Source organism: Cavia porcellus, unplaced genomic scaffold (assembly GCF_034190915.1).
Source record: "Cavia porcellus strain 051 isolate PalLab524CR breed Dunkin Hartley unplaced genomic scaffold, mCavPor4.1 scaffold_10, whole genome shotgun sequence".
Classification (NCBI taxonomy): Eukaryota; Metazoa; Chordata; class Mammalia; order Rodentia; family Caviidae; genus Cavia; species Cavia porcellus.
The window spans coordinates 74,686,056-74,713,482 of NW_026947493.1; the positions used below are offsets into that span (position 1 = coordinate 74,686,056).

Genomic DNA, 27,427 nt, shown 5'->3' on the forward strand with positions numbered 1-27,427 from the left:
TAAAACTTATTATTTATTTCTAGAACTTTCCATTTACTATTTTTGAGCTGTGGTTCAAACAGAGAATTGAAATCATGGAAAGTGAAACTTTATAGCAAAGATAATATCTTCTAAAATAATATACATGACATCTGCTTGGAGGAATAAGGATTTGTTGGTAAAAATAAGATAATTTTCATAGCAGTTTCAATCTAAAGGGATGGAGATATGACACCCAAGAGCTGCAGTTTCCAGGAAACATGGACGTTATGCAATGTAAGCACAATTTGATTTAATTTGATAAAGTATCCAATTCCTTGCCACAGTTTCTATGAGCAAGTTTTTGGAACTCTGCCTTCTCTAGCTTGGCAACAAAATGACATTTTTTCCAGGGTTGATAAGCATTCAGTTATGCAAAATGAGTCTGAGTGATATAGGGTGGAAATTGCTCTCTTTTGGGATGAACAATAAATGCTGAGGTGATTGGACTTTGCCTATCACAAGTGACTTCGGGACAACAGTTATGTCTCTTGGGCCTCCTGAAGTTCTGGTGCTTCTGACTGGAAAAGCCTTTAGATGTTTGTATCTAAATTCAAGACAGTTCTCCAAACAACTTTTCACAGTCAGCTGCCAGCCTAATTGTGAGTACTGATCTTCAGTAATGATGTTCATTATGAAAGGCTGATGTCCCAGGCAGCCGCACAACTGCACTGTCAAATCTAATGCTCCTTCAAATATTTGATTTCTAGAACACATTGGAGGGAATGTTTGAGACTTGACTGAATAATCCTATTTGGAATTTAACTAGTGATGTTCTCATTTCTCTCATGATTGGTAATGAACCTCTTTCTGGACTGCAAGATGCTGATACAGCTTAGATGCAGTTTGAACCTTTGTTAGTTTAGACCTAGCCAAGGCTGAAAGAGAGAAATTTAGTGTGGCTTAGTTTGGGAAATGTTTATGTGGCTAGATTGGTACACAATAGAGGGATAGAAATAAGTCAGACTCAGACACAGAAGCTCAAATCACAGTTTCTCTTACGCGAGAAAGCCAAATTATAAACCAATTAAAGGTCAAAATAAAAGATATATGAAAAGAAGCAGAGGGATAAATCTTTTGCAAATGGAAGGGAACCAAGAGATGGAGTGGGGCTGGAGGGAGGGAAGGGAGCATAAAAAGACAAGTTATGATCATATACCAAGTTCTCATGATGCATTTATGTGCTTCAAACATGTAGTAATAAAAATAAAAAACAAGAAAGGATATTTTAAAATAATGGGTCATATTAAGATTTGTAATATATTTTTTGTCAAGCTTTTAAATTTTTATCAAGCATAAATGTGTAATGAGTAGTTTTGTAATTCTATAACATTAGATATAGATAAGAAGTGTACCCTGCTACTCTCTGTGTCTATTTTCTTTCCCTAGAGACAGCTACACACACCTGACTTTAATGAGGCTACAGAGGTAAGGTCACCATGTTACAGGAAGCTGAGTTAGACAGAAATATTATAGGCAGTCAGACAGGGTGAGGGGCCCTCAAAGGAGCCAGTGCAGAAGCCCAGTACCTTGTAACTGTGGGAGAGGCAGACACTTATGCTGTGGACCAAACCTCAAGACAAAAGATCAAACAAATACACTCCCATCCTGAGGATAAGCACCAGGGATTAATATTGTAACTAGGTTTCTATCACCCTGGGAGCCAGGAGGCACCTTCCCAACCCCCTACAAGAAGAGCCGCTGCTCTTTAAGCATGCCTGCTTGCTAGTGACTGGCTTCCTCATTTGTCCCGTATTTAATCAGTCTTTACTCTATAAAAGTCCCTAGAAAAGACAGAGCCTTTGGCAACCCACTCGGGATCCCTTCTGTCTCTCTCAGATAGAAGCTTTGTTTCTTTCAATAGATATATTCAGCTCTTACTCTCCATTGTTCCTAAAATTCATTTTTGATTTTAGAAAACATGAACTTATACCAGACATACAAGGTTAGAAGTTTCTTTCTCCTATATCCATTATATAAAGTGATTTCTAGAAATCTGTCGTTATTTTCAGGTAAATAGGAATAAAAGATAATTCATAGCAAATAAAATGACAAACAATCCCTTTACAGAGTAGAATAAATAACATTTATTTGTCAAATTCTAACTTGCTAGGGATTTATTTTCAAATAATTTTCTATTGTAAATAATGCTTTAGTAAATATCTTTGTACTATAACTTTGCACATTTTTATATATCAATGTTTGAGACAAATTTCAGATAATGAAATATTGAGAAATTAGAATGAGTTGAATATTTAAAAATTTGTAGTGCCAGCTGGGCATGATGGCACACAGCTACAATCTCAGCACTCAGGAGGCTGAGGTAGAAGGATTGTCCATGAGATCAAAGCCAGCTTAGGTCACTTAGTGAGTTCGAAGCCAGCCTGAACTACACAGAGAGAGCCTGTTTAGAGAAAAAAATTATAGCAACAAGGTTTAGATCACTTATGTTCTCATAGTGAATGAGGGTGGTATTTGCAAATTTACCAACATGGAACATTAACGTTTTTTGAGACCTTTAATTGGCAAAGGTATCGTAGTGAAGGTAAAATACATGTTGTTTTAATAAGTTTGTATTAGTAATTAAGCACATGAAGCTTATGTATAGCAGGGTCTGGAAATAATAGGCAGCCCCTCCCACTGGGTGTTTCTCCTTTCCACACTTTAAGGGACTCAAACTAGTCTTGAGAAGACCCCATTTCCAGTAGAAACCACACATAATTATAATTCAGATGCTTACACCCTGGACATGCAGTGAAACTCTGTTGTCTAATACATTTTCCCACTTGATTATCTGTATTTTAGAGTCCTTATCTTTCTCATTAATTTGTTCATTCCTCTTTTACAGGCAAAAGTTACATCTTGTTTATGTAAATAGTTGACTTAAACTTGGTATCTAGTGCAAAGGTCAACTGATGTTTCATTTTGTGTTTGTGAATTGACTCACTGTCTCCTGCCAATAGGTTTTCTTTCAGGAGATGAGTCATTGCCCCATGCCCTGTAGCTAACTATGTCAAACAAAAACCCTTTTTCTGTGGCCACAGTTTTCTATCCATACAATCAGGGAGTTTAGCTACTTCCACTCATTTATCTTTTTAAAAAATCGGGATTCTATAATACTTTCCCTTTTATTATAAGTGAAGAATTTTTGTGTATATCATAAAATAGAATTTTAACGATATGCAGTATAGTTATACACTTCTCCCTAACAAATCTACAGAATGTTTCCTTTCAAATGTGGCATTACAGAATGGAATAATTCAGACAGTTGTCACCTCTTGCAGTGTGTTAGCCCCACCTAGTGAATGATTAATGAACTCTCAAAAACTAATACAGATGAACATTTTTAAAGCTATTACTGACTCCCATTTCATCTTGTTTCTAATCTTTGAGCCTTTACTACAAGAGTTAATTGAAAAAAAAGATGATTGATTAAATTTTTAAAATTATTACAGTAAAACACTCATTGTCATTAATCCTCCTCAAAAGGCCACCTGTCTCTTCAAACACACTCATCCCATTGTCTGCTCCACTTTTGGAAACAGTTCTGGAACTCTGTTTTTCTGGAGCATGTGTAGGAAATGTGTTTAAAGCTATAGAGACTCCCGCTTGGCCTGCCGTCCAAAGGCAAGGTCAGGCTTGTGAAAAATTATTCTGTGCTGTCATCCATCACATCTGGCATCGTGCAACTTTTGGTTTTCTTCCACATCAAAATGACCACGAAAGCTAAACATTTTGAATTGATTGAGGACATGAAAGTGGAACTAGGTGCCCTCTTGAAAAAAGACTTCTCTACTATGTAAAAGTTTGAAAAACATAGATTTTTAGCTTCCCCCACACTAAATGAAGTTTGGAATGGATGCTGAATGACAATTCACTATATTTACCACATGAAAATCAAAAATATAATTTCCCTATCACCTTGAAATTCTTGGAAGATGCATTTCAACCAAACAGAGATGAGCCAAGAAATAGTGAACCACGAACAAAAAATGCAAGTGCTGTTGTTTGTGCCAGTGAGATAGACATGCAGATTTCAAGTGTGTAAACAAGGAGAGGATAGAACTTTGTTGGAAAGTGGTACCCGTGGGATCCTAGAGTCTTCCTAAGCGCGGTGACTTCTGGGTAGATGAAAGTGCACTAAACCGTTTTTCTTGGTGCTCTGGTTTGGAGCAAAGCTCTGAATGTCATTCCTGAAAACCTACATCTGTTTCTTCAGTCATTTCATTCCCTGAAAAAGGGCTTACGGCTAACTATGGCTCCTGCGTGGGGCGTGAATAATGAGTTTCCTATTGCAACGTTGAACATTTATAGAGTTCTAAATTTGAAATTATTTTTGTATAAATGTCCAGTGTTCCTGTTGCGATATACCAAGCTGTAGTATGTGTCATCTCTTCCTTCCTTGGAAGATTAAGGAAACTGGTTGCTGATCCTTGTGTTCTAAAAATTCAAGATACTGTGGCTGGGTTTGTCTGTTTCCATCCATAGTGGAAGGGACTTGGTGAATCCTTTCAAGGTGGACACTCATGTTCTCATTTTCTGGAGTACCTATTTACTTTAGTGAATATTTCTTGAACTCCCAGATTCTTTTGTACTTTTATTTTGGAATTGTTATATTTTTTAACCACTAGATTTAATTGACCAGTCTACTAATTTAGTTTTTTATTTCATCTTACTTATCTTTTAAACACTTTCCAAAAGTAGGTGTCATGAATCTTACTTTCTGACTTTAGAATTAATATTTTAAAAAATGTAGGTATCATATTTAAAAAAATAATATTCCATTTTAATTTTACTATTGCAATATTTTATTTGTTTATATGTGTACTAACTGCATAATTTTTGTGTTCTTTAAATTGCTTTTCTTTGCCCCTTTGTTTTATCCCCATATTCTAGCAGAGAATTTCTTTAACAAATGAGTTATCTATTTTCGCAGCTCATTACAAACAGGGAGGAATGGGGCTGCCTGGGACCTGTGAGCATGCGTGCGGGCTGGCCCTCTGTGAGCATCACTGTAGCATGCTCCAGGGGGCGCTGCACAGCCACACTCTTCCTGTTCCTCACTGCGGAAGTTGTTTCCCTGTGGAGGACAAACACTGGTTGTCAACATTCCGGGACACAAGAGCAGTAAGTTGATCAGAGTCTCAGTGTGTTATATGCAGCACTAGAATGAAAAAAAAAAAAAAAAATGCCTCTGACCTGAACCAGACTGTAAATCCCCTAATTATGAGAACACTCTGTTTCCCTTCACAAGGAGCAAAATTTTAGCTTTTGCCTTTGAGGAGTGGGGCCGGAGGATGGAGATATGATTGCCCCTTAAACAGTCTTTCAGCCAGTTCTTCTGTGGAATAATAAAGGGATCTTTTCACCCCCTCTTCCAGCAGGTCTGATGTGGTTGTATTGTTTGGTAAACTCAGCAGTTTTTGGTTTTCCTCGTCATACTTGAAGGCTTGAATTCGTTTCAATATGTTTGCTTTTCAGTTTGTAAGATTGTTGCTGTTTTCTCTTTTTACTCCTTTTCTGTTTATTGGCCTTTAAAACAACTGCCTTTTGTGAAGATAAGATAAGAACACATCTGTGTTCTCAATACTGAAAAATCCCTTTCCTAGTGTTGGGTTGGATTTAATGTATACTTACAGATATTATATACATTTCATAGATGAGTATAAACATACAAACAGTACATATAATTAATGTGTGGTGTGCATACCTACCTCTATATATCTAATTCAGATGATTTATTGTCTGCAATTTTTCTACTAAAGTAGAGCTTGAAGCCAGAGCCTCACACATGCTAGACAAATCCTCTTGCACTGAGCAGTATCCCAAGGTTTTCTTTTCAAATTTGGAAGCTAGATCTCTCTAAAATGTTCAAGCTGGCCTTGAACTTGCCATCTTCCTGCCTAAGTCTCCTTAGCAGCTGAGATTTCAGGTGTGCACCTCTAACCCTGGGTTCTCAATTATAATCTTGATCTCACTGAGCGTGAGAGAAAGCAGTTTGTGGAAAAGGGTTTGTGATGCCACTTAATTAAAAAGAGGTAAAAATCAAGGAATAAAAGGGAACTTTGTATTCCTTGTTACTTTACCTTAGTCATTTGGACACTTTTCAAAGAAGTTGCTTTTTTCTTTTCATTGTCACAAAGATAGAGTTTGGTAAATTAGTCCTTTAAAGTGTTTAAGTACTAAACCTATACACATTTACTGAATAAGTTACTCATGTATGTAGACAACTGGAAAAGTGAATACAGCTTCTTACACTGTAGTAAGAGAGAAGTGAGATTTGCTGCAATGTCTGTATTTAAGCAGAAAAAGTGAGAAAATGAAGATAATTATCTATTAAAATCTAGTCTTTCATATTAATCATATAGATAGTGATCTTGTGGCTCCAGAGGCAAATAGAATTCAGTGGGACAAATAGCACATAAAGAACCTGCATTCATTTGTCCATCAACACATATGACAAAAATATACTAACAAACTAGACAAGGGAGAGAGAGCAATGAATCATACTCTAAAGAGGGTTCTTGCCTTAGGATTATGAGAGATGCTGTGAAGAAATGGGGCAAAGAGATTCTGGGGAAGAAATAATTTTGCCTATAAACCATCTGAAATTACCTCCAACAAAGGAAAATAAAAAATACATGATAAACAAACAAAGAAAAACACCTCAACCTACTCCCAACTAGGAAATCTGAAGTTAGAGATGGCACAGCTCCCAGTCAGTGTCAGTAGACATCACGCATCCTTATCTTATTCTGAAAGTGTTTTTCTCTGTGGTGTCACTGCTGTTAGGCAAATGTGCTGTACGTGGTCATAGGGCAGTCACTGCAGGTAGATATGAGCACACTCTTCTGTGGCTCTACAGGAAAAGCACAATCCTCCTTGGACTAGAAACCATGTCAGTCCTCTAAAGGGATTCTGGTTGTCTTTAAGTCCTGAGCTTACCCTCTCTTTAAATCATGAGTCTTACATAGTGATCCTCTATGATTAGCTGGCCTGGGTCAACACATTTGCATAATGGACAACATTAGGGGGATAGGATTGACAGCTAAAATCTGTTAGAGTTGATGGATGGATCAGTCCTAAAAGTTTCAAATCTTACAAGATACAAGGAAAGTAAAAATACATATACACACATATGAGCATACATGCATATAAAGATAATGAAATTTAAGGATGGAAACTTTGAAGGTTTATTTTTCTTGCAGAAATTTACAAAATGGACTGGTAGTGTTCTAGGTAAATCTGATCCTTGATGATTGCAAGTTGCCTTGAGAACAAGGAAAAAGGTGGGGAGATCCAGGATGGTGGAGTAACAGAGAGACAGATCATTAAAAAATCTGATCAAGGGTGGCATCTTGCAAGATCAGTGAATCTGGGTGACTTCAGTCCAGGTGAGGTTCATATAGTGCCCAGAATGAAAGTGAGTTTTTCCAAGCAGAATGTACTTGGTTTATCTCAAACTAACATCAAGGACATTGGGCTTATTCTTGGTACTGATGCTGATGATGCTAGAATCCACTTGGAGAGCTCTACATAGCTCTCTAGTGATTTTGTTTGTTTGTCTTGTGCAAGGTAACTTGTGGAGAGAACGGACTAACATTACTTTGAGTAATCATGGTTGTTTTGAGTCAAGGTGACTGGCTGTAGTTAACCAAGTAACAGAAATAAGACAATCTTAGAAGCAATTCTAAGCAGACATTTACTCAGTAAAACAGTATAAACACAGGGTTTGTGGGACCTGGAGCTGACTTTAAAGGCAGATGGGCTGGGCTGATACTGTGAGGCTTTTTTTTTCATGTGAAGCCTGTCTTGTTGGATTAATTTCTGTGGCAAAGACCCTACGAAGAAATTAAATGTCCATTTGGTCTGGATAGGCTCAGCTGGGATAAGCTAGCTTATGCTGCAGTAAAAAATGGCCTGTCTTTCCCTTAATATGGAAGATTTCTTTCTTTCTTAAGCCATTCCTTTGTCTTATGTCACCTGGTGAGCTCATTTCATAGTGGTAATTCAGAGATCCAGCAGACAGAGTAGTCACTGTGGTGAGACTTTTTAAACACCCTGAAAGAAATAAAAATAATTCTCAAGCGTGTTCAACTCATGGCCATTGGGTTGAACATGTCTGTATTACAATTTTTTTTTTAGAAAAAAGTTTCATTAATTCTACACATTAGCTAAATTATGTATTTTATAATGCTGCCCAGGAAAATCTCTCTTCACTCAATGTGACCCAAGTGACCCAGGTGTGTTCCATCTGCAGGCCCTGAGCTAGACACGCCCACATGGTTTCACATGTGTCACTGAATGCTTTGAGCTGAGAGGGACACGGGTCACTTTTGCGTATAACATATCTGCCAGAAGTAACTGTATCCTTTTTCAAAGGCATTGTGAATTTCAGTACCCCTGTGGACCTAGGAAGAAGACCCGGGAGACTGGTAAACATCACAGATGTGTGACACAAGCATTGTGAGTTGGATGCACCATGTCAAGGGATTACAGGAAAAAAACATACTTTCTGCAGAAAGAAGAGAAAATCTTGATATCTAGTATAGTCAATGAGGTGGAACACAAACCCATGGAAAACACTAAGGAGATTATATTAACGGAAGTATAGAAATATAGTTTAATACTTTAGTTTCTTAAATTCTAGAAATATTTTAGGAATTATTTCACTTGGATATTATAAATCACTTTTGTAAGATACAGTTGTATTTTTACCCAACAGTACATTTACCCTATACATGTATTTATCTTGTAGGCATATTAACCCTTTGGAGACTTAACTATACAAGCCTGCAACATAATACATAACTATGAATTATTTTAAATGAAAAAAGAGACAGTTACTTTATGATAAATAGCTCTTGGACTGAATCCATTTTTCACTTGATCAACCCATTCGGAATAAAATATGCTTAGAATACTCCTAGTATGAAAAGAATGTTAATGCATATGGCAAGCAATTGTTGCTTTTTTATTTTTAAAAAGTAGATGAATTAAGACAATGTCAGTTATAACACAGAGAGAGAGTCCTTCAGTTTCCTTTCGGTGGCATCTCATGTTTTTTAATAAGATTCCCTTCTTATCACTTTAAACCTCTGTTCCTGTTAACTTCCAGAGGGATTACCAGAGGGTGACTGGCAGGTAATTTGCTCTCAGGTACGTGGCTTTGTGCGGATGTGGGCTAGAACATATCTCTGTGAACACCTGATGTCTGCAGAGCATAGTGACCTGGGGCACTTCCTGAACCTGGCCTTGAAGTTCCTTCTGAGTCAGCTCATCCTGTATGTGGAACAAAAGCCAAGGAATGAAGGCGAATAGTTTTTCAGGAGAGTCTCAGCGTTGCCTCTGAATGGTTCAAGGGTTTACAATCATGCCCGAATTGTCTCTATGGTCATTTGAAATAATTTATAGTTATATAATATGATGTAGGTAGGTAAAGGTAACTAAAATCTCTAGCAAAGGGGCAATTATTTAGTATTTGAAGATTTTTAACAAAAATCAACACCTGTTTATGACTTAGGGAATCTTGAAACCTTCATCAGAGGATGCATGTTTTTGTAAAAGACGATAGCATTGTTCTTTAAATCGATGAAGTGAGTGTCATTTACGGTAGGTAACAGAGGAGGCAGGTGCAGATCCCACCCCGCTGCTGAAAGGAGCGAACCATGCAAGCCCAGCGGCGCTGTGTGAGTGGCCTAGAGCTTTGTTAGTCCTGGGCCCTTCTGCACAGCAGTGGCTCCTCTAATTTGACTTTCCTGCACACTGGCTGCTCCCGCCATCAGCTCTTCTGGGCATCCTCTTCAGAACCTTCTCATGCAAGATGCAAAAGGTCATGTTTGGAGCACAGAGTGGGTTTTACTTAACAAATTGCATGGGTATTTTTATGCTGTTCTCTCAATGTCAAATGAATGCAGAATTGAAGCTGAGGTGTTATCTCACTTCAGTATACCTGATGGTGAGCTTCAGGCAGGCACATGTGTCTCTCTTACCAGAGACTGCAGCTCAGCCTGTGCCCATCACTTGGCCACGTAATACCACTGCTGATGTATTGGTAAATAACCCGGACCTTGAATTCCCCCAATACCCTTATCCTAAACCCCAGCTTCCAATGTCCCATTTCTCTACAATCCAGCTATTAGAAAGTTAAAACTTTTGAGCTTTTTCTACAAGATATGCAATGTGAGAATGTAAACCAAGCATTATCCTCAGCATTTTAGATAGGGTAATAATGTGATATCCTTCATCCAGACAATGTGCCCACCATTCCCAAGGTTCTAAATTGCAGTAAAGGTAGGGTTTAAATTCAAGACTGTTTGCTGTCAAAGGGCTAGAGCTTCACTGTTACTCTAAATGGCTTTTTAGGGAAAGAATGGAAGAAAGTAAAAAATAGTGTAGGTGCCTTGAATCCATTCAGAATAAGAAGCAAAACAGCCCAAACAACCTTTAAAAATTAATCATTTTTTCTTTTCTATTTGAGAGTGGTACAGAGCTACTGCATGTTATTTTACAATGACAAGGAACGTTAGAAATTGTCTCATCCGGTGATTCTCAAACTGCTGTATTCAGGAACCCCATTATTGAGATCTTGAAGTGCTTTTACTAAATGGTCTAATACCTACTCATACTAACATTAAAACAGAAATTCTTAAGGTATTTCATTATCAATTCATGTAAAAATAATAAACTCATATAGGCGTTCAAGTAAATAACATATTATTTACAATGACTATATTTGTTAATTCTGATTTTATTTGGGTAGCACAGGTATGCAGAACATGGAGTTTTGTCCAGCTTGGGGAGTAGCTGTGTGCACAGAACACTGCTTGTTCTTTTTTAAAATCCCCTTCCTCGAGGTACCCTACTCCTGGTCTTTAAATCCCAAATCATTCTTGTTGTTATTACTATTTTTGGCTAATATTTATGGCATATAATTTTTATACCCGTTGTATGTATCTTGCACCTCTGTGTAGAATGTTGTGAATCTCCATATTTTTCCTTCCCCTTTCTCCAGTCTCCTGGACTCTCCCATTTGTAATCCTTTAGTTCCTCTTAATTTCCTTCTGCTCACCCATCTTTTATGTTGCTCTTTGTTTGTACTTTGAAAGATACAATATGGTGTTTAATTTTATGTGTCAGGTTTATTTCATTCAACTTCATCAAGTTCATGCTTCTTCCTATAAGTATCTCAAATTTATCCTTCTTTATAGCCAGGTAGTATTTCATGTATGTAGATAGTGTGTTCCCTTTTCTTTATCTATTTGTTGATGAGCATACAGGCTTCTTCCAGGACTTGGCTATTACAAACTGTGATATTATATCCATTGGCATGTATTTATCACTGTAATATGATGTCATTAACTCTTTTGGGAAGATACTAGACAAAAATAGTTGAATCATATGAAGTTTCTAATTTTAGTTCTTTGGGAAGTCTCCATACTTATTTCCATAGTGTATCTACTGGTTTACATTCCCACTAACAATTTAGAAGAGTTCTTTGTCCACCAAAGCCATGCCAGCCTTTGTTACTCTTTGACTTTTTGAAGATTGCCATTCTTTCTAGTGTAAGATGAAGTCTTATTGTTGTTTTAATTTGCATTTATTTAATGGCAGAGTTGTTGAACTTTGTTTTACATATATTGGTCATTTGTACTTCTTTTGCTGGAAAGTATCTGTACATTTCACTTGCCTATTTCTTCAGTGGATCTTTTATTGTAGATTATATAATTTTTTGGACTTCTTTACATATTCTGGATATCAGCCTTCTGTCTGAAAAGTAGCTGACATATATTTTTTTCTTATTTACTATATTGTTTTTTCATCCTATTAATTGATTCCTTTGCTTTTCAGACAATTTTGAATTTAATGTAATCCAATTTGTTGGTTCTTACTGTGACTTCTTACACAATTTTGAGTTCTGCTCAGAACTTTTCTTTTCTACCTCTATGACTTCAAGGGATTCCTTGGTTCTGGGGAATGTGGTTGTGGTCACATGCATCATGGGACATGGAGCTGGTGAACAGAAGCACAATTTTGCTGAATTCTTCCATTTGTGAATGGGATTATTTGCAAATAGAAATGTTCTCATCAACTGAGGTATTACTGTACCTATTTTATCTTCATTTGGCTCAATGTTCTATTTTAATGCTTAGATCTCTGATACATTTTGAGTTTAGTTTAGTGCCCGATGACAGGTATGGGTACAGCTTCCTTTTTCTGAAAACAGTCAGTTTCCCAGCACTATTTGTTGAGTAGGCGACCTTTTTCCTTCAATGCATATTTTTGGATTGTTTGTACAATGGCCATATCATTAAAAAAGTTTTAAGAAATAGTAAGAAGATTGGGACAATTTTAGAATTTTATAAATCTTTTTCAGAGAAGACATTATATTTCTCTACTTGCTGTTCATATATCCAGTGTGCTCCTATATGTCACTTTGATTTAAATGCATGAAGAATACTTGACCTCACATAGAAAGAGTTGGAAAAGCATAACTGTAACAGACTCCTGAGTAATTTCAGAGACCTACTGAGGAGTGGTTCACATATATAGCATGGCAATGCTTCCTATGAGGAAACCGCAGACTGTGCTTTAAAAAACCACCTACGAAGCACCGATGTAAAGCAGGTTATTCATTGGGTTTTGGTCCCATAGTAACACAAATTGACTACTAAATACGTGTTGTGAAGAGAGGCAGTGTTGTGCTGGCTGCTGCAATGACGGGGAATGGACTTACAGGGAACAGGAGGGAAGGCTAAAGCCACTATGCAAAGTACTTTTAAAACACACTGTACAGACAGTTTGCTTTTCCAGGAAAGGGGAAATGGAAAGACACTATTACAAGTGGGTGGACAGTGTTCCCACCTAAGCCAAGGTTCAAATTTTTCATATTTATAATGCTCTCCTACCCACGCAAAATACAAGCCCCCCCCCAATCTTCCCTTTCTACCCAGCATTGACAACTCATGTCCTTCTATTTTCTGAATCAGTCTCATCACTATGGAAACGGTCTGAAATTCTTTCAGTAGGAGTTTTTATTTAATGGGTGTGGTGAACTTCACACTTAGAAAATGGTTCTAATGGTAAATTTTATGGTGTGGCTTTTTACAGTGCAAAAAGTAAGAGGAAAATACTCTCTTTTGACCTTCTTCCCATACTCTCATTACAGAAAATCTGTTCAAAACCAGTGCCAGGACTGGTCTACATCTCACCTACCATTTTCTTCACACATTTCAGTAAGACCTTGATTTTGATCTTCCTACTGAAACTAGGGCAAGTAGTTACCGTGGTGAGACGCTGGCTGCTTGGTCCTCATCCTCCCAGGGTGCCCTTCGCAGTGATAACAGAGATGCTTGCTGTCTCCTTGAATCCTTTTCTTCACTTGGCTTCCATAGCAGCAAAAGTTTCTTGTCTTAAATTTGCCTTTTCATTTCTGTTTTGGTTTCTGATTCATATGCGGATCCCTCAAATTCTCTTCTGCAGGGAATTCTCTTTGGAATTTACATTTTTTTAGAATGTACTTAGACCCCTATTTTCTTTCTCTTAACAGGTCTCATTTATATCAAAGACTTAATAACAGTAACCATCTTTTGTTCCTACCAAACTTCAGGTGTACAATGTTTGCAAATCATTGAAAAGTCTATGTGTAGCTCCACTTGCTTATTAAAAATAATACTTCCAGCAGCTGGCGTGCAACAAAACTTTGATTTTTTTTTTTTTTTTTTTTGCTTTTCCCCCCAAATGATGCTGCTCCTTTATTAGCCTTTTCTGTTCAGTGACAAAATTTTGGGTCACCCTTGAGTCTCTCCTTTTCTTGCACCCTAGATGAATTTATCAGTTTATCTTTTGAGTTTTCCTTTGAAACTATTGTGGAGACCCAGCTTTTCCTTTTCCACCAGGCTTGCTGAAGCCACCTTACCTGAAGTCTCCTTCTCAGACTATCCCTTCCCTGATTCTACTTGGTCCATCTAACTATATTCTTCATTGCTCTCCACTCACAGCAGTTAGAGTGATACAGTCAATCCCGTGCTCAATGCTAACACATGCAATGTATCATGTTTCTTGAAAGGGGATATGCTATGTAAATAACCCTACTGCACATACAAAATGGCAAGTTACATTTTATATGGAAATGTATCTCCACCACATTATAATGTACAACTGGGACGGTGAAAGTTAGGCATGTAATGAATGAAAAAGAACAGAGAAGAAAGGTGAAAGAAGACTAAAGTCTTACATAGACGCACAAATAAGATGGGACATGTTCTAACATTGTTAGAAAATGAAGCATTTGCTACAAATATTGTTAACTCATTATTTCAAACTTGAGGTTCCTATATGTTATTTTATTGAATAACATGTTTTATTTAACATATTTATGTGAAAATATTACTCCAAAATAGACACATGTTTGTTTTGAGATTATGTTAATGTTCAGTTTGTCATAGTCCATTCAGGTTACTATAGCAATATATCATCAATTGAGTAGAGATTATATATTAGCTCCTCTTTCTTTACTAATAAAGCTATGTATTCTCATATCTTTTATATATGCCAGATTAAAAGCTAATCACTCTTCTGTTTTGCTTAAACACTAAAATTTCAAAGGTCAGATGTACTTTCAACACACTATAGTGCAAAAATAGAATGTGAGAAAACTAGCTATAATTAAAAGCGTGGTGCTTACAACCTTTGAAAATTATAGGAACAGAATAAAACATTTGATACATGCATTCTTTGAGCTAATCCAAATGAAAAAATATACATTGTAATAGGGTACTTTGTGTACAGCGAACATACTAAGCTGAATTCTTTAATTCCTGAATAAAAATATAGAATGTTTGTCTGATTATTTAGGGCAATGAAAAGTATATTTTAGATATTTGAAGTCATTAAATAATATCATCATGAAATGCTATTAAAATCTATTGTTTCAAAGCAAATGTAGGGTAGGGTTACTGGCTTCAAGGGAAAATAAATTCCTTTTCCTATCAGCATTTGCTCTCTATTAAGGAGATGTTTCCATGTTTATAGACACTTGGATGCCTATTACTTTCTGAGTGGACATTTAATAAACAAAAGTTCATCAGCTGAAGGAGATAGCACAGACTGTTACATTTTTTAAATGAAAAGTTTGGCTCATACAGATTAAAGCTGCTTGCTTGGTAGATGTGGCTTAGCTTAAAATGAACTTGATTTTCAAGACGTATGCGTCATTGTACAGGCAGCATGAAAATAGAACCAGGAAAATAGCTTCGGAGTGGAAAAGCACTAGCTGCCCTTTATTGAGTATGAAAGCTTTGGGACTAAGTGCTTAATAGTGTGTGACTTTATCTCTGCCACCTATTTAATACTGGTATTTGTAGAGGTATTTTACATGAAAAGGACCCATGTCTTGAGTATGTTTCTCAGTAAAATTGAGGTGAGGTTCAATTAGCATCTCAATTCTATACTTAATCCTGAGTCTCTGGACACTAATTTACCTTTGTTGAGTATATGTAGTTTTACTCTTTATTCAGCTAACAACTAGTAAGCCATAGAATAAAACTCTGCTAAAAAGATGGTATCAGGGATAGCAAATATTTAAATAAAAATGAAAAAATTAATTTATCACTTGAGTACTGAATACTTTGTGACAACATCCAGATACTTCCAAATATCTAATAAATATTGGTCTGAATTTAGTACTTTTTTCAGTTATATTTTATTATTTTATAACCTGATATAAACTAATACACGGTCTTTAATTAACCAAGTATGTGTTTTCATTCCATAATTTTACTACCTTACTGTACTATGAAAATAAAACTCTCCTACTGACTTTTCTCCTAGTGGAACCTCTGAAATCTACTGCTCATGCTGTGATACAGCCTTATATAAGATCCAATCACTGAGTTTCCAGAAGCAGGTGGAGTGTGTTCTGAATTTGTCCCTAGATGATAGCTATCTTCTAACCAAAATACCAAGAAATGCAGGATCATGCTCCAGAATTAATCTTTAATCTAATGAGGAAAGAAAAAGAGGTAATCCACAAAAACTGTTGATATAGTAGGGAATAAAGAAGTACCCTAGAGATGCAGGAAAGAGTTAACTAGACAGCTAGACCAGGGCAAGGCAAAATGGGCAGAACTCAGAAGCCAGTTGGATGGTGGAGTTGGTAGGGAAGGAGAACAAGGAAGGATTTTAGAGTTTAGGAACATTTATAAAAGAATGTCACTGCCAGTACATTGCTACTAAAAAAGTCAAAAAAATGTAATTAGATGTACTGCTCATTTTACAGTATGAACTGAAGTATAGTAAGTTGTTAACTAGACCTGGTAAGAAATAAGTGATTCCAATGGCCAGGGGGGCATTACCTGGATGATTATTGGCATAATATCTGTAACATAGAGGAATTATACTGTGACTGATGGAAACAGTAAAAAAGACACACAGGGCTCACTCACATGCACTGTCTATGTTGGTAGAGTTCCTGTTTATGATTTTTCAGAGGTGAAAGATAGTAAAATGAATTTTATATTTTATAAAAAATATTTTTAGTATTTTTATTAATAAAAATTTGCATAAATTTGTGAGGTGCATTGTCATGTTTTGTTATATAATATGCCATGGTTGAATTAAGCTGTTTATCATTTCTGTCATCTTGTATACCTTTCATTTTTATAGTAAGATATTTAAAATTTGCCTTTTAGTTAAAAAGAATGATACAGGGTATTTGGCATTACATTTTATTGACCATAGTTGCCCTGCTGTGCAGTAGATATCAAACGTACTCCTCCTCCCTATCTGAAAGTTTGTACACTTTGGCCAACATCTCTCTAGTTCCCTCTTCCTACAGATTGTAGTAACCATCAAATTACTCTCTCGTGGAAGGATTTTGATGATTTCAGATTCTATGTATAAGTGAAATTGTGCTGTATATATCCCGTCGATTTGAAATAAAAATGTCAGAGATATCTACATTCTTGTGTTCCTTGTGACATTATTCACAATAGCTGAGAATGGAATCAATCTAAGCATCCAACAGTGGATGAATGGATAAAAAGCTGTAATGTGTATGCACAGTAGAGAAACATTTTGATGATATCAAGTGGAAGAAGATAAATCAGTGTGGGATATGGGCTTTCAGGGGACCCATAAAGGCAGAACTCATCTGGAAACAAGACTATGTTGCATAAAGTACCCATGTATCCTTGCGGGAGGGATCCATTTGCAATCCGAAGGCTATCACTAAGAGTTGTGATGGTAAATAACCACTTAGATAGCTGAGGGCATATGAAACATGGAGTTTTCTTTTCCTTTATGTGTGTCTCTTTCTACAAGGTAATTCCTGGGATATAGCTTTAACCAAAACCTCTTTTATTAGGGTGCACAAGAAATAGTGAAATGCTGCCCTTTTGACCCTCTTATAGCAGAGGATCAGTTGGATTAATCCATTTCCTGTTCCCGTGGAAGCTGAGGTAAGAGGAAGGGTTACTTTTGATTGGCATTCTGAGTGACACTGGGCAGAACTTGGTGTGACATTGTGTTAAATTTTCATTGTGAGGATGGATATTCATGTGGTAAGTTACAGAAAATAGTGTCCTGCGAAACACTGGACTAAAAGCTGTGGGTTCAGATTCTACTTGCTGGTCAGTGCTGAATCAGAATAATTTGCATCTCAGTGGAACTGTGTAGACTCATTCACACAATGACAAGGACATCAGTTCAAGTAATTTTTTCACATGCATAAAAATGTCAGTATATTGAAATAAAACAAAGACCTCTCAGCAATCCAAATGCTATGGGTATTTTGATTTCATACACAATTTATTCTTGAAATTCTGCAACTAAGAAGTGACTTTTCTTATACATATATTTTAAGAATCAAGCACAACAAATGATCCTTTCTCCTAGTAATTATGAGCAAATAAATCTCCTGAGAAAGTCTACCATAAAAAAGATAAACACTGGAATAAATAAAGAAGCAAGTAATTAAACAGTAATTTGATAACATGACACAAAATTTTGAAAAAATAAACCAAAAATTCAAATGAGTAACGTTATATTATTTCCTATATGGCTTGCGAAGTCCTTCAGAAACTCCTGGCTCAGTGGTAGCTAAGATGAATAGCAATACAGATTTCCAGGACGTTCTTCAGGGTTTTTCAGCTGGAATCTGTGATGGGTTGGCCCTAAGAATCTGCAGTTTGAAAAACCTTACAAGAAAGTGTCCTTTCTGGTCTCCTGAGTGTGAATGTCAATAAATCAAAGTTTCAGACAAATCCATCAAAACTGCCTGCCTACTGAGTGCATTTGGAAAATAAAGAAATTCTTTTCATAAATATGAAAGCAAGCACTGTAGCAATGAATTGCAAAGCCCTGTCTTCGATTTCTAAATTATTTTTTATTTTCAAATGGAAGTATGAATCTTGCTAGAGCTCTGAGTCTTGATGTGGAGTGAACATTAGTTAATTTACTATAAGGAATTCTATTCTGATTTTGAAAAAAAATATTTATTTTTAAGTAATCAAAATTGGAATAAAATCCTGGTTTTGTAATACTACTTAGATCATGCCTGTGTGTATTTGCTAACCCATGGAGAGAAGATGGTTCGGGGGCAGACAAAATTCAGAATGCCTCTCAAGTCTCAGTTTCCTCCCCAGTAAAATAAAGAAATCATTACCGCTTTGAGAGTTCTGCAAATGTTAGCTGAAATAGTGCATATGAACCTGTGACTGGTGCCAGACACACAGTAGGCATCCCGAAATGATACAAGCTCACCTTTTTAGATTTGGTGTTCAGTGGAGAACTACTGATATGCCTTCTCCACAGAGCGTGGTTTTGTCTGCATGGCCCCCGCAGGTGGCATTCTTGGATTTGTACCTGTAGTAACAGACTTAGCATCTGGCCGACTTTTGCATCTTTTATATGGTTCAATCATGCCATAGATGTTTAATCAGAAATGTATGCTTTCTTCTGGTTGCTGTAGCTCTTTACCACACCCTGGGGTCCCACAGAATTTTACTGCTCTCCTTGTCATTTTGACTATAGTCATGCCTTAGAGCTCTATGAACTTTGGTGCCTTTTCTACTATACACATCCACGTTGTCAATTAAATCATTTGCATATTTCATTCTACTTGTCTTTATTCATACTTTTAAAATATTATGCCCAAGGTTTAGTTTTGTAGCTATTTCTCGTCCTGTGAAGATCATCTGACTGTAATCGAACTGCTTGCAAGAAGGAATATGATGCTTAGCATGCTGATGTCTCACATTCAGGAAGGGGCAATAAAATATTAATCAGAAATTAATGCATGTTTTGTGTGTGTTATTTGTCACGGATACAGACCACAGGGTGCTGTACTTGCCCTTTGTCTCGTTGGGTGGAGGCTTTGTAAAGCGTACAAGCATCCAAAATTCTTACTCTACTTTTTCAACAAGATATATTTTGAAGCCTATTTGTGCTCATCAAAAAGGACAAGCAACATTACAATAAACTACCATGAATCTGTTTATGCCCAATTCTGTAATTTCATTAATAAATTTAAGAAGATTTTCAATAAATTTTCACATCATGGGTTGAAACAGTTGTGGAACTGTGTAAGTTCTTATCAACCTTTGGCATTTACCATTTTTATTAAGCAGCCATCATTCTGGAAGACGCTGGGGCTGATTCATAATAAATCACTTCTTAAGTGAATGGAAGAGATTAAAAGGTTTAACAAAAGCTGGTGTGATTCCAACTCAGGACCCCTTCATCACAGCTGCTCTAAAATGTTCTAATTGGATGTGAGGCTATATACAGCCCTTTAAGTAAGCACATACCACTGTTATACATCTTCTGTTTGGAGATACAAAGGGTTTTAATTGGAGTGACAATTTCCTGCCATGTTAGCATCCCCAGAAACAGAGCTCTGTTGTTCCAATGTGTCTCACTGATAAAAGCCTTTTACGAGTTCAGGGAATGGGGCTGTTCTATTTTGTTTGGAAACATTAACAGATATTTTCCAATTTAAAGAAATTGACTTTTTGAGACTAATTCAGTGCAGTGAAATATAAGAATTTAAAAATGGAATCCAATTATCTCTAACATGTACACTTTGTTGAAAAGCTATTAAATTGGAAAATTTTTGAGCTGTTGCAAAAGCCACATTTAAGCTTTCTGTTGGCAATAAAAGAAGCAGAATTTAAGAATGGAAACTTCGACAGATGAGTCCTATCTCCTTTACAATTGAGGTCTTACATACACATGAATCTAGGCTTTGTCCTGACTTAGGCATTTGTAACATCCTTCGTTTGTGACTTGTTTTCTGTTTATGACCAAATAGAATTCCATTAGCACACAATTCAGTCACTAGGTGGCTCCATACAGCTTTTTAAAGAACAGATTTCTATGAAAATCTGTTTTGGGATCCCTTTTCCTTCGTTCTCATTTCATCTCATAGACTTCTTGCTCCTCTTTCACAATCTCTGCAGCTGAGTTGCAAACCATCAGTTGTACGAAATTCGTGAGTATGTTTAAAGTGCTACCAACTTTTCTGTCTACCATAAAGAGGTGACATAGGACTGTGCCTGTTGCCTGAATGCCATTGCTCAGGGCCCAGGTTTTTAATATAACTATTTCCAAACTCCTTTTTTCTCACTGCAGCGTTTTATTTGAATACTCTATCACAACCCTCATATCCAGGAAAGGGTCATGAATGTTTCTAATGCGCTGAGTACTTCTGATATGATCACTGTGATTTAGTGGGAAGCAGCCTGGATTCAGAAGTGGAACAACTGGAATCTACTTTAGGGTTTTTCAGGAAGTTAATTCAGTTTTTTACATAAATCCCTTTCCTCACCTATCAAGCGAACGGGTTACATTGTATTCCGTTCACAATTCCTTCAGGCATTAATATTTTAAGATGCATGAGATGGCTGATGAGATTCCTTAAGGAGAGATGCTTCTGTATGTAGTTATTTCCTCTTAGGTAATGAACTACTGAGAAAAGGGAAATATCATTTTTGTAGTCCTGTGCCAAAAATATATACTATGGAAATTCAACATATATATTTACAGAATTAAAGAAAGAAATGAACTGCCTGAGAGTGTTTAATGATGGAGACTGGGGATAGCATTGGCTCTCTGAAGTCTTAGTCTATCTTCTTTCCCTTTACTGGGCCTCCTGTCTCTATCCTTAGGGTTACACTCAAACAAAATGAGAGAGTGTAGAACATCCCATTAATACTGGTTTATTGTTTAGCTGTGAAAGCAGTCATCCTATACACAAAGCAAAACATGCTGGATTTAAAGTCCTAGAGTACACAATGCCAAAGTCTCAGTTGATAGCACTGGTTAATTTAGCCAATTTTGAAGGTTCTGGGATCAGCAGGAAAAGGTTGATTTGGGGAAACCAAGTCATAAATGAATGCTGCATGCTGAGAGAAGGGTTGAAAACTAGTAGAGAATCTAGTGAAATGAACACTTAGTGTATTTAATAGAAATGTTAAGTATAGTATAGATAAATACAAAAAATATATGGATCATGTACAGAAAACGTTGTGAAGCTACCACTTTTGTTGGAATTGTAGGTGTTTTGACAGCAGGCATTTATGGGTAAACTAATCCAAGCAACTGGAATTTTCTGAAGAGAACATTTGGAAATTGCAAAGGGAGTAAGTGATATCTTCAAATTTATAGTATGGAAAGAGAACAATGCAGAATATGGTTATCTTAAAGGAATGCATACAATACATTAAAATAATATGAAATGTTATCTTGATACATGTTTTCATTTATGATCTTTCCAGTTTTAAGTTATCTGGACATGGATTCATTCAGGCGACATCACAGCATTCTACTTGATTTCTTTATGTCTTTCTTTCTCTCTTTTTTTCTTTCTTTCTCTCTCTTTCTTTCTCTCTTTCTTTCTTTCTTTCTTTCTTTCTTGCTTGCTTGCTTGCTTGCTTTCATTCTTTGCATCTGGTATCAAACTCAGGACCTTACTCTTGGCAGGCAGGCACTTATGCCACTGAGCTATATCCCTAACCTCTACTTGATTTCTTTTTGTGCTCCTCTTCCATTATATTATATAGTATCTAAATCACCTCATCTACTTTGATAAAAATGAGCTCTTGCTTTTGCTATGCTAGAAAGTGGATTTTTAGAGATTATTGCTGGAGACAGCAAGTCTACAATAATGCAAAGAAGAACTAATAGTAATCGTAAGATCACAACAGTGGAGACAAAGATTGAATAATAAAGAGATAGCCAGGTGGTATCTCCCTAGGGATTGTGAGTGACTGCAAAGAAGTCCACAGTCTAGGAGGATATTCACTCTTATGATGAATGCACCATTAGATTTGTGGAAATCAGCACATTCTTGGGACATAGAAATGGAAATCTTCAGTGGACATTTAGAGATATGAGAAGAACCTGAGAATTTGGGTCCTTGTCTGGTGATACAGACTTGGGAAGATTCAGTACATTTAAAGATCCTGGAATAGGTCTAGGAGAATATAGAATGAGACAAAACTGAACCAGCGAAAGAATTACGAAGTCCCTAATACTGCTGCAAAGAGTAAGTAAATAGAAACACCTGAAAGAGATATTGGTAAGGAGCCAATGGAAAAGTAGAGTAAATCCAAGGATGAGATCCCTTAGAACCAGGGAGTTAAAGATTCTATTTTAAAATCACACACGCTATTCTTCAGTTTCTTCTTGCTCAAACTTTTGACCCTAGGACTTCTTTTACACTTGCAAATTTTTGAGAAACAAAATAAAACAAAACAAAACAAAAGCTTTTTTGTTTACATAGGCTACAGCAATTGACGTTTACTATATTAGAAATAAAACATAAAATTTTATTAATTCATTTGACTAAAACCATAGTAAGTTTACTATGTTAAGAAAACATACTTTTATGAATATTTAAAAATTTTAGTGAGATGACTGAAAGAATTTTATGGCAAACTCTTTAATGGGTAGATTAGCAGAGAGTAGACAGATTCTGAAATTTCCTTTAAGATTCAATCTTTTTTGCAATATGAGTTAAAGAATATAAGGAAAGTAGACTATATATATATACATATATATATATATGTATATATTTAGTTGGAGAAAAGGGGAGTATATTATTGATCATTCTGATAATTGCAAATATTTTTATATAAAATTAGACCTTGCCTAGGGATACATTCCCAAGGAGTAGCTCAATATGTTGGAATCCTATCAACTAATTTATTATATTATACAAAAATTTCCCTCAGTAGAACTTTAAATGCCTTTAAATTGTGCTTCTATATTGTCTCACATTGGTCATTAGGAAAACATTAATGAGTTTTATAGCTTTTCCTAAATGATGACATATTTCACTATATACTACCAAAACCCAAAATCAATATCATTGCTGTTCTTATGAAAAATATGTGTAAGTATTGGAAAGCTGTCAAGTTCTCAATGGAAGACATGTTTCCCAATGCTCTAGTTTTCTCTCAGAAACTCACATTTTATCATTGGCCGCATCTATTGTCAGTTGTTTTCACTGAAGTGATAGGTTCATTGTACTTATTTTCAAAGAAATGTCTGCCAAATACCCAAGTTTAAAGAATCATGGTTTATCTGTGATTTGTTCTTTCAAGTGAAAATCATGCTCCCTGAGCAAATCAGCTAATTCAGACGCTTTCAGCTCAATTACACAAGGGCTTGTCTTCCAAACTCAACAGATTTTCTTCATGTGGAGTTCTCATTTTGCTATACAGATGAAGAATGCATGTATGTAAGGATTGATGTTTAATAAGATTAGTAACTTCTGCCTCTTTATCAAGAATATCATTGCTGTGGTTTATTTAAATGTCCCCCCAAAGCCTCGTTAAGTCTCGAAGGTGACTGAATTTGTGATTGGTTCGTTGTTCAGTGCTCCGATTGGTGGAATGAGTGCTTCACCCGCCCAGGGGTGGAGCCAGTGTAAAGGCTGGAAGAAGACAGGTCTTTCTCTTTTTTGTTGTTTTCGGCAGCCATGAAGGACGGCCCCACCACATCATGCTGCCCCTTGGAGCCACCTGAGAACGGACTGAAACCTCCAAGAACTGTAAGAATTGAAATTTTCTTTCCCTAAGTTTGAGCTTTAGGTATTTTTGTCTCAACAACAAGTAAAAAGTAACTGAGACAATCATTTAGTGAAAAAAAAAATTTTTTTGTATGAACTATGCACACATTATGGTGAAAAACAACATGGCACACTTTTAGGCTTCTGCTTTGGCTTGTAATAAAGGCCACCACTTTCATTACGCCAGATTTTGTTCAGCCAGTACAAACAACAACACAGAAAGAAGAGCCAAGGATGCCTTCTTGTTGATGTGAACATCATTTTGATCTTTTAGATGCTTGGAGTGTGTCTTGGCATCCCCGGGATACGCAGACCACAGTCTGAGAACTGCTACTTTGAATACTGCTACTTTAAGAAGCTGGCCTCACCAAGTACTGCAGGAACATAGGACTAAAATTCTAAAATGCCTTAAAATAACTGAAAGGTTTCTAGTGGGATTTACAAGAAGGTATGGGCACTCATGTTGAGAAGAGTTTCATGGTTTATATTTTCCAGGTGAATGTATCCTAAACTGTGTGAAGTGATACACAGAAAAAATATACTCTGCCCTACTTCATTGTATGTATTTGATTCACTCCAAATAGAAATGCTAAAACATATGAAGGCATTAATTATGCTTGTCACCAAACCTAGACAAGCATAACAAATTTCTCTGACTGGGAACAGAATGTCTTTTACCTCTTTGAATTATGGATCTAGCATGTAAAACAATTTGGCATGTCATTTATAACAACTTAGGGGGAAATGCAAAGCCCAAATAAGGGATAGTCAGAAGCCACATACCTGTGGATATGCTACAGAGGTTATATAAAGTACATTTTATGTACTTACTTTAGCATGATTTGTATAAAGTGATATAAGGTTACTTTGCATATTATAGGATGTATGGAAACTCTAAAAATGTAATACACATATGAAGGGTAGGTAGTAGGCTAAGAAAGTGACATGTATTCAGTGTTATTTTTGGGCCTTTCTGAGTGACAAATATGACCTACTTCTTATACATATAAGCTATTCAAAGTTCATTAAGCCAGATACTATTAGCCCTTGCTTAAAGACCATTAACCCTATCTAAAACTATTAACCTTATCTAAAGCTCTATCTGAAAACTGAAATTAATCCGGATTAAATGACTTGCAAAGGTAATAGGATTTTGATTTCCTTGATTAATGTTATTTGAGTGAAATCAGTTTCCTTAAGAAGTATGAATTTCTTCTTCATCCAAATATTTGTTTAGCTTTGGATTCTATATTTAGGTTACTGCTCGAAGACACCAAATTGCACAGTTTTCATTTATAAGCCATTTTTGCAAACACAATTGAAGAGAAACTGAAGCAAATAATATTTTTGTCTTCTCTCATTTTTTTCCCATTTTCTTTTCTTGAGTTGCAATGGATCTCTGTATTTCCGAGACTGGTCTTGAGCTCCTCGCTCACTTGTTTCTCCTACCTCAGACTCGCCAGTAGCTCAGGTGATAGTAGGGCCAGTATGCTTTACATTTGTATAACTAAATTAATATCTTCAAAGTGATATAGCACATACAGAGATGCAAAATTTCCATGTGCACAGAAATGGACTACACTAAAAAATTGACATTTTAGGAAGTTGGAAAGAAATGAATTAAAGGTCAAAGATAGAAAAGATGATGTAGATAAGGTGGGAAATTCACTCTATTTAATAACACATGTGTCAGCTTAAATTTAGTATTATTTCACAAGAGATTCTTTAACCCTAATGTCTCCCATGGTTCCCACTTAGTGATGAGCTCTCACAGGCCCTCTATCATAGAGTATATGGATCCTCAATAAAGCAGAAATTTAAATTGCAAGCTTTGATGGTTTTATCCTCACATTTACAAATGAATGCTTGCCTACATATGCATCAGAGAATTTCTTTCCCAAATATTTATCTGCTTTTCATGGACTATAAGGGAATAAAAATGAAATGCCATGAACAGAAGATGGAAAAGCATTAGCTATATAAAATAACACTGGAAAAGTACTCGAGAAATCAGTGTAATTTCTAAGCTGCATGAGTTCCTTAGGTAAATTTACTTCATTAAGAGTTAAAAAATAAATGCACTCAACATTGTGTAGGCCCTAATTAAAAGCTTACTGAGAAATTAAATGTGGGATCCCCAACTTTCAAACTCTGTATATTGTGGGACCTTAGAAGCATTCAGTTAAAGTAGTTGTAGGAAACACTGTCCAAATTACATGACTGCTTGATTTTAAAATTGTTTCTGTAAAAGGTGAGGACGAAGACAGTCAGTTTCCTATTGAGTAAAGATGGTGAGTAGGAATAAGAAATTAGAATACCGCATCAGAAGGCTTGGATTTTATACTGATAGCTTCAACCAGTAGATGAAACTAAAACTGTAAGCAATGCAATAGGCATTTATTTTACAAAAGAAAAAGCTTATTTTGTTTCAGTTTGCTCCTGACAACCTCTGTTACTCATAAATTGTAACTTTGAATACAGCACTGATTTTTTTTTAAATGAAGGCTATTACTTTGGAGGCTTTAAAACACATAGCCAACTGCCAATCAGTCACTGTAAATTGTGAGCTTCACCTGAACTTTGCCATATATTGAACTTTTTGTCGAAATTCAACTCAAGATTCAAGATACTTATCAGAAAATATTTCAGATGGATAATACAAAGTGTTTTATGTAAAGAGGATAATTCTTTTCTTAACAATTTTGCATGAAGAGAGGAACTCTATTTCCCTACTCACGTGTAAAGTTATTTGGGTGATTATAGATTTTGGGTTACACTAGTTAAAAGTTCATCTTGACTCAATTTAAAACTTCCTTGTTCCATATTTAGTATGCATATTAAACTTTAAATTGAAGATATAAAAATTCTATAACATTTTTCAGACAATTTAGTGTAATGAAGTGTGTTAGCTAATTAGAAAATACCACTTTTTCTACATATGCGCTATGAACAATATTGCTTATCTTAAAAATCATTCAAGTTAGATACTATTTCAATTTTACAGAAAGATCAAGAACCAGAGTTTCACTAACCTATTAATGTTAAAATGTATTAGAAAAAGCTAATGTATATCTAGCTCAGTCTGAAACAAAAAGCTCTGCTTATCCAAAACTGCTTAGTATGTTTCTGAGCTTTATCTGCAATCTGAAGCATTCATGTTAGCCATAAAATCTTTTAAAGACTTAACTATATTCCTGATACAGAATGAGAAATTATACAAACTTATTTCATGATTAATTATTAACCAGAAGCAAAAAAGACCATGTGGGATATCCAGTTCCTAAGGATTAAAAATGTCCTAACAATTCTAAATAAAATAACCATTTAAGATTTGTA

The 27,427-nt window shown here is 35.9% G+C and overlaps 1 long non-coding RNA gene across 2 annotated transcripts; it reads left to right on the top strand.

Annotated features, from left to right (window-relative positions):
• The first annotated feature begins 373 nt into the window (after nt 1-373).
• On the top strand, nt 374-27,427 carry LOC111754611 (uncharacterized). 2 transcript variants are annotated; one of them, XR_010050250.1, is made up of 3 exons: nt 374-620; nt 24,000-24,073; nt 24,366-27,427. It is a non-coding gene; the product is annotated as an uncharacterized LOC111754611 (long non-coding RNA). The 2 variants fall into 2 exon arrangements; XR_002789301.2 differs by lacking the exon at nt 374-620 and adding an exon at nt 19,752-20,509.